Source organism: Vanellus vanellus (assembly GCF_965231255.1).
Source record: "Vanellus vanellus genome assembly, chromosome: 3".
Taxonomy (NCBI): domain Eukaryota; kingdom Metazoa; phylum Chordata; class Aves; order Charadriiformes; family Charadriidae; genus Vanellus; species Vanellus vanellus.
The window spans coordinates 65,348,154-65,357,125 of record NC_138907.1 but is presented as its reverse complement, the minus strand read 5'-3'; positions in this window follow the sequence as shown (position 1 = coordinate 65,357,125).

Below are 8,972 nucleotides of genomic sequence, written 5' to 3'. Positions count from 1 at the left end.
TCCATATCCCTCACTTCGAAGGATGCCACGCGCAGACTCCGTGAAAGGGAGAACATTTCCCTTGCCAAGACACTTCAACAGCAGGTCTTGGTCATTTCGTTGGCTATAAAAATAGAAAATACAGTTGGGAGGCATCTCAAGAGGTCGTTATGTTTGTCCTCATGCCTTCTGGCAGCATCGAGCCTAAGAGGCATTCCTGCAATAGATTTGCTTAACCTCTTCTTGCATGTCTTCAGTGGTGGTGACGCCCAGTTTCTTCAGGCCTCTCTGTTCTTAGCGTGCTGCTTTCCCAAAGTCTTACCTGCCTGCCTTGCTGCGGTTCAAGCCCAATCCTTTTTCGATCGGCAAAACACACGGAGAATAGTTTGTTATTTTCCTCTCTACAGCAATATTAACAGTATTAATAAACAATCAACCTCTAATGAAATGGAATTAGATTTAGAAATAGCAGTTTCTAAGAGCCTTCAGCTGAAAAGCAGTCCAGCTTGGGAATGTAGTTTGACAAAACCCGTCCTCTGGCTGCAAAGGGCTCCTAAGTCTAATATTCCGGGATTTAACTTTATTCACGGTGTTAAACTGAAGTTCCGCAGCAAATGGAATTCTAGGCTTGCAAAACGACTTCCTCCCTTTCATAAATCATATCACTTTGCATATATTTGAATGGTCAAACATCTATTTAGTCCCTGGAATGATTTGTTCTTTCATTAATGGAGACTAGATGAAGGCTGCAGATAACAGCTCATAGTGATTGAACATAAAGTAAAACTCCTTTATTGCACAGGACCTGCAGCCCGAGCACCATGGCAATAATCTAACGATGCCAAAACTTGAATGCCCTTCAAATGCTTCAGAACAATAGGTGCTGTCGACATGGCCTGCACGAGGGACCAGCAGCCGAGGAGCCAGAGTCTGAAGTTACACTTTCCCTCTGCCGCCCTGGGCAGCAGGTACGGGCAGCGCCTCAGGGGCAGCCGGGCCATGCCGGGCAAGCAGAAAGCTGGGCGAGGGGCCAGCGCCATTCAGGCCCAGCCTCTTTGGGCTCCTCTTTCTTATTTAGACTTTCTAAAATCCAGCTGCCATCAAAGCTGCTGCTAAAACTCAGGCAGAGGTGAATCAGACCCCTTTTTTGGGATATTCCGGAGCGGTTAAGCCCAGCAGCTCCCACTAACTTCAGCCAGACTTGCCCAGCAACGAAGCATGGAAATATTTACGCTTGAAGAACTTCTACATTTTAAAGTTAACAGGGACTCGGCCTGGGTAAAGAGAGTGGGATGGAAGTTAGTCACGGAATCAGAGAATGGTGGGGGTGGGAAGGGACCTTTGGAGATCATCTAGTTCAACCCTCCATCCCTAAAGCTGCTCCAGGACTTCGGAGCAGACAGTAGAGGAAGGAGCCTTCTCAGGGCCAAGTGTGCAGCACACTGTGGGCAACAAAATATGCTGATTGAATGCATTCAGCTGTACATCAGCAGTCCCTTAAGAAGAAGTGTCCAGCTTCCGTCATTTGCCACCAAACCCCAAATTATTTTAATGGCTGGTGGGAATATTCAACGCATATGCCATAAAATCCATATGTAGTCTGTGTAGCATAAAACTAAAATACACCTGGAGCGAATACATTTTACTTGAAAGTAAAAAGTGATTTCTAAGACTGATCCTTGGAGTAGATTTGGTGCTTTCAAAGGGATGTGGGAATGGGAAAGGGTGGGGGAAACAGCCCAACCAAAACATGGTGTAGTTAATTTCCTGACTGCTATTTCCCGCCTTTCCGCCAAATGGTTGCATTCACGGACTACATTATTTCCTGAACAGAAATAGTGTTAATTCTGAGTTGCGGAGAAAGATTGCCCCGTTGAGAAAAAATGTGAGATCATTACAAACCATTCACTGACTGAGAATATAAAAGAAGAAAAATGGACAAGAAAAAAGGCCAATTCTCCAACAATGAGATATTTCCAATTGGACTGCAGTATTTATTTTAGTTTAAACATACTGCTCAGTGAGTTAATGAACATAGGTGCATAGGTCAGGACCCACCAGAAATACCCTCCTCGCCTATCATAGTATTGCGCTACGTATTTTTCAAACGCCTAAGTGGTTACAGCCTTTATTAGTCCCCTTTCAATCTAAAGATATTTCCAGTCCTTAATGAGGGTGTGCTTACAATTGAGATGAACACTGGGATGGCAGCGCGACCCTCTGATCTTTCGATACGGCATTCTTATCTCACGTACTAAGCACGGTCTCAACTACTTCTTAGCGCATTTCTGGTTTGTTATCAAATCGGCACACCATCCCATACGCTAGGCAGGCGTTCCTCTTTGTGGGGGACAGCAACTTGGGTCCTTTCCTTGCCAGCTTATCCAGCATTTATCTTCTCTCTCTGTTTTGATGGTAATTATCACTTATGAATGCAAGAAACCTGAGGGGAAAAGTAACCTCTCTTTCCTTGCCATGGAACACACTTCAAGGCTTTGAGATTTTCTGGCCAGACTCCCATCCCAGATTTTTGGAGCTCCAGTGAGGCTTGCTCTACAGTCTATTATAGCTGCCAGGGGAGAGTGTATTGTAATAAGTTATAGTCTCCAACTACAGCTGAATAATCCACCCTTACAAACAAAGGCCTTCTTCAGAGCTTTTTCATCTCGTGTCTGATATTGCCAGCCCCAAAAATAAGACAATCAAAATTGCCTATCCAAGCCATAAGACTGGAAAACATTTTACGAAAGTACTAAAAAAACCCACCCAACTTCAAAACTTAGTCCCACCTTAAATATGGACTATTTGCCAACTACTTACTGAGTCATATAGGTACGTGACAGCTAAAGTTTTAAGATTCTGCTAGACAAGGGCTTGAGGACTGTACATTGTCAAGGCAGTCTTACACAGATTAGCTCTCAGCCTGTCCACAAGAGAAATATTAGTATCTCCAGCTAAAGACAGGGAAATTGAGGTGGAGGTTCAATTTACCCAAGGCCATACCATAAATCATCAGAACAGCATGATTAAAACTGAATAGCCATGGGCTCACGAGTTCTGGAGAAAGATTCAGGGTCAGGATTTTTGCTCCAGTTAAAGATTTATGACAGAGGAGATATAGTGAATAAAACACTTCCACTGCCGTTTTTTCTCAAAGAACGGTTGTTAAGCACCAACACTGATCTAGTGGGTCTTACAGATGCTATTTTGGAGGAAGAAAAAGGCAACTAATAATAGTACCCATAACACAGAGAAAGAAAGGAAATATATGACCATCTAATTTAAATGGTCCCCGAAATACTCCTTTTTTCTCTGTCACACTGCTGTCAGACAAAACTAAGCTTGTCCACGAGAGAGAGAAAAACTAATAGACGTGCTTTGTAACGAAATCACATGGACATAGATCATACCACGCAGGGCTGCTTTCTGTAAAAGCCTACACATGGTGAAGCACTGCTATCATGTCTCCCATTCCTTATCTCTTTTCTACACTAACAAATCCAATTCCTTGCACATTCCTCATAGGTTTCTAAATCTCTCGTCATCCCCACTGCTGTTCCCTGGACCCTCCTCAGTTTGTCTACAGGTTTCAGTATGCGGTGCCCAAAAGTAAAGCAAAGTATTCCTGCTGAAGCTTCACCAGCGTCACTTGGAAAGGAATAATCACCTTCTATCTTACATATTTCATCCCTGCTAATATCAACACTCAGATGACATTTTTTTCAAACGGACATAGTGTGTTGTCAATTCATTTAGTTTGCGTTCGAACTTACCACCTTTAACATTTTTCTGCAATCAAACTGGAAAGGCATTTTATATTTTTGCCTTTGGTTCCTTCTTCCTCTACTTTGCCCAAATCTTACTGGCTGATATTTTAGTGATTTGCACCATTACTTCCACTTTCCCAAATCATTTTTAATTCTGATCACGTCCTGCAAAGAGCCTGCAAACTCCTGGTGTCACGCACAAGTTTTATAAATACTACTACATCGTCCAGCTCATTAATGGAAATAGTGAATAGAAGTGACAAAGAACTGACCTTAGGGACCTCACTTGCAATATCTCCCTAGTATGATAACTAAACTTGGGTAACTCTTTTTTGAATGCAGCTTTTCTTTTTTAATTAGTTATGCATCAACTCCTCGTGACAGTTTCATCTAGACCATATTTCCCCCCTTTGCTTGTAAAAAATATCATATGAGACAGTATAAAAAAATCTTACCAAACCAAAATTCGTCACACTTAATAGGCAGTCCTATTCACTTTGACCAGTTACACGGCCAAAGGAGCAAATTCATTTGGGTGTTCATCATCAGTTTTTCAAACAAAGTTTTTTCCTAAAAAAAATGATATCTAAATAAGCACAGAGGTTGTCTGTGAAAAACTGTCATCATTGTCAACATTTCCTCTGACAATGTAATTACTTTTTTTTTTTCAGAATTATTGCAAAATCACTGTTGGTATTTTTATAAAGTACTGATAAAGAATAACTTAGGATAATGAATTAGGTCATTTAGTATTTAGACAAGAGTTTCAGATTAAAGTTAATTAATCTGATTTCAGTTAAAAGTCACAAAACCAGATGTAAATTAAACCCAACAAAATGGAAACAAATAATCATTTCAACATCTTTTGACAACTCGTTTTCTTTGTTTTCAGACAGCAATAAGATTCCAGATCACGGCTTTAAATTTAACATGGCCAAATGCTTTTCACCCGACAGCAGATACTTGGGCACCTTAGGACAGAAGCAGCAAAACCGAGCTCTACTCACACCTTTCTAGTCAAAGAAAGTTATAACGATAGAGGCAAATAACCAGCCAACCAACCTAAACAAAAAAGCCAACCTTCAGAAAGGCCGGTACAAAACAAGGCAGTTATATCAATATTTGCACAAATTTGTCCAGGAGTGAATAAGTTCTTTGAGTTACACGAGGCACGAGTGCATGAAGAAGTGAGCCACCCCAGGGATGGGTGGCAGGGTGTCCATCAGAGAGATAAGCGTCGTTTGATGCCCGGGCACCTGGCACGCTGCCACCCATCCGATTTCTCCATTTCAGCTGGAGCTTTCCAGAGGGGGCGGGAGGCCAGCGGGGAACTGAGGGCGGCTGGAAAGGAGAATGGGAGAGCCGCACCACAAATTGCGTGTCCTTCCAGGAGCCCTTAATCTTGTGTGACATTTGCCACTGCTTACAAATCCGAGTATAGCAGGGCCTGTTTTCCACGCTGCTGCACCGTGCAGCGGAGACACTACCAGTGCGCCGCTCAAGCTCTTCTCCGCTGGTTTTGCACAGGTTCAAATGACAAACAAATTCTCTTTGTCTCTTTTTCTTTCTCATAAACTCTTACTCAACTCGCGGGATTCAACCTGACCCTGCGAGGTGTACTCATGCCAAGAAACTCCAAGTCACAAAGGAACTCTGCAAGTGAGGTTAACCACCATTCAGCTAGAGTTTCAGGCACAAGTACATGTGCCTTCAAGTTTGGAAGCTGTGTCAGTCCATTGTCAGCTCCTAAGAAAGCAGGTATGTAAACTTAGCTGCTTCTAGCTCTGGGAAAAGACGGCCGTGTTCCAGAAAAAGATACCAACAGTTCAAACGAATTAGGAACAGTTTTCTTCATGATACGGAGATAAGTTTCCAATATGTATTACTATGTATTCAAAAAAAGGAACAAAACCAGAACAAAAAAAGATACCCCAAAACATTCACAGATGTTACAGCGCTGTTCTTAGCGTGGGAAACTGGTGGAGTTCAAGTGACTCAGTGAAGCAACCTCAGCCTACAAGAAGACCAAACCTTGACAGCATTTGACCAGTGTGTCAACCCCAATGTGCTGAACTGGTCGCTCTTTCCTCTCTGTAAGAAACTCTCCCTAGAATAAGCAACCTGAGCTAAACATTAGGTTTATCGCTTTTGGGGACAGGCCCAGTCTAAGTGCAGCTATCACAGAGGCTGAAAGGGATTTCAGTCTTACAGCTTTCTCCTGCAACCTTCCCATATTTTCACAGCCCAGGAGAAACCTTCATTGACAGTGGTACGACCTGACTGCGAGCATTACTAGTGCTGTGTTGCCTCCTGTTTCACTGGCATGAAAGACACCAGCGAATGTTAAGCACTGTCAAAACTATGAGCTCTCTGGATGAACCAAACTGAACCAAGCTGTTGCTAGATGACAGCACAAATCAATCAGGAAATTGTACCTTCAACCATGTCTACGTGGGGCTCTGTCCTTCCACATAGAACCTGACCGACAACCAGAACCTGGGAATTCCCAGACACCTTTTCTCAATATGAATTCAAGCTACCCAGGGACCTAACTAGAGGCAGCCAAGTCTGTATCCCTTTGGACTATGAACCTGATGTCAAAAACACTGCCCCAAGTGATTCTCAGCAAGAGCCAGGTGCCCAGGTTTCCAAACATGACCTGAAAACATATACTATTTTGTTGCCAAAGAGTATAAAGGGCAAAATGCCAGAGCTGCTCAACTGGAAGAGCTGCCATCAAGGGCTTTTTCCGCTCTGAGAGAGAGAACCTAACCCCGACTGAAGGAACGGCAAGAAAAAAGCAGCTGTAGCTCCCACTTCAACCCAACGTGCTGCAAAGTGTCGCCTAGAGATTCCACCCTCCTTCCTTGTGCCGGCTTGGTGACGGGAGACGTGTCTCCAAGCCCAGGCCCGGCCTCTGCTCAGTGCCAACCTGCAGCCCCCTCTCTGGGGACCGTGCCCCGGGTGTCCCCGCTCTGAGGAGCGAGCGTGCCTACTGCTGCTTACTGACCTGTCCCCAGGGCAGCCCACCTGGTTCTCACCCAAACCTTCAGGTGCAGGCAGCAAACGAGGAGCTTTGGGGTCTAAACTGGGGTTCCAGATTTCGGGATGCTTCCTTCGGTGAATAGGGCCTGTGAGGCCGTACCCTTTGCTGGGCAGTAAGCCAGCGGAGGGCCACGTGTTGCTCCACACCTTCCGTCTGCCTGTGCACGTCCATGCTGCAACAGCGAGGAGAGCCGCCCCAACATATTTATTGTGCTGTAGCGTTCTGCCTCAGCCAGCAGAAAAGCCATTTTTAGTCACCCTCCGTTGTAACCCAGTCCTGATCAGCTCCGGTTGTGCTGTTGGTGAAGCAGGAGGGATGGCAGGAGCCCTCGGCCACACCGTAGAGCGCATTTACTGCCCCTTTTGCCCTTTCCCTGATGTCACTTTCTCATTATGACATTATACCAAATCACAATGGGGATTAACCACCCCCGTATAAGCTTGTTATAGGCTTATGCAGGCTGCTAGAGCTTGGCTTTAGATGGCATTTATTTTAATGAGCCTGGGGCTGATGTCACTACTACACCCCTGAATGCATATCCCCATTAAGCACCAGAATTAATGCAGAACATAAAATTAAGTTGTTCTATACAAAGGTGTCAAAATCCTGACAACATACACAGAAAAAAGATGGCTGATGATGCAACGGCAAAACAAAAATGCCGAAGTGGAACTAAGGGAACAAGTACAGTCCATAATAAAAAAACACTGCCAAGTGAGTAACGCTTTGCCATGATAACTAATTGTGTTTGCTCTGCCCCGCTCACCTGCAGGAACGGATAAGCAAAGGCTTAACTTGCGCACATTAAAACTCACAATGCAAGCAAAGAAGCAAAACAACTTATTCTACTTCTCAAAATCTGGGAGGGCAGAAAGAGGAATTTTCTTCAAATTATGCCGTTCTGCAGTGCCAAACTGGCTATATTTAGCTGTGGATTAACAGAAGGGTATTCCAGACTGAAGGTACTCCCAGAAAAAGGTGGAATTCAGTTATTTCTTTGTTTTAATTGAGAGGTGAGGCAATGAATATAGGACAAGCAGCTGAATGCAGGGAGGACCTTCTCTAGTCACCTTTGTAAGAACTAAGCAATAAGAGACATTAAAAAATTGATTTGTGAGAAATTTGTACTAATTCTCTTTTCAACTCAATTTTGTTGGAACCCTCTCACCATGATTAAGCAAAATGGAGGTCTTTAACATGGGCAGAGATACAAAAACGTGGACTGACAAAGAAGAAAGTTAAACCAGCACTGAGTGTCTCAGCTCCGCTTCTTAATTTCATCACCAAAACACACAGCCAGGGCCTGCACTGACTCACAAAATGTGTGAGAAGAGGTTCCCCAGTTGAACGTGTCCACAGAAATGCATTAGCTCTCTTTCTGACTCTCAGAAGAGCAGGATCTAAGCCAATATATTCTGCAACAATTTCCTTTCCAGCTAGTACCTCTGCCTGCACTGACTTTGCCATCGACACTCCATGATCTTGCTGAATGCGAGCCTCGGAAAAACTTCTAGATTCAGAGAAATAATGGTAATATTTGGCTCGCTGTCTTTTGTTTTTTTTTTTTTTTTTTCCGTTCCAGCTATACCTGCGTTTTATGTGACTACAGAGTTTTCAAACAGCTATATCATAACAGTCTGTCGCAAGTGTATTGGGTGTTTCAGTTTGCCAGACCTGTCATAATAAATTAATTACAGGATGTTGCAGAAATGGCTGAGTTCCAGCAGCATCTTGCACAGTTTAATATAGCCCTATTTCCCCATTTCGATGTATTTGTGGTTAGATAAATCCTCAGAAAATTTACAGCTGCTACACACTAGTTTATTATACTCCCTGCCTGTGCAGGCGATAGAAGTGCTACAAAAAGTTGATGTCTGCTCAGAGCATAGATTTTACTGATACTGCTTTACCGGTGTGGAAACATTTTTCCGCTAAAAGTGGCATCTGCGGTTTCTTCCGAGTATTTGCATTTGAGCATCAGACAGGACTTGTAAACTCGCTCGCCACAGCCAAACATAGTGCAAATTCATTTGGCCCCACATAGTCCTCACAAAAAATCGGGTGGCTAGAGTTTTAGATGAAACACAGAGCTATCATTTTCATTTACGAGCGCAAGCTAGAAATTTTTTTTCCAGTCTTTAAAGTGAGTGTACATCAATGAATAAACTACAGCCACGATG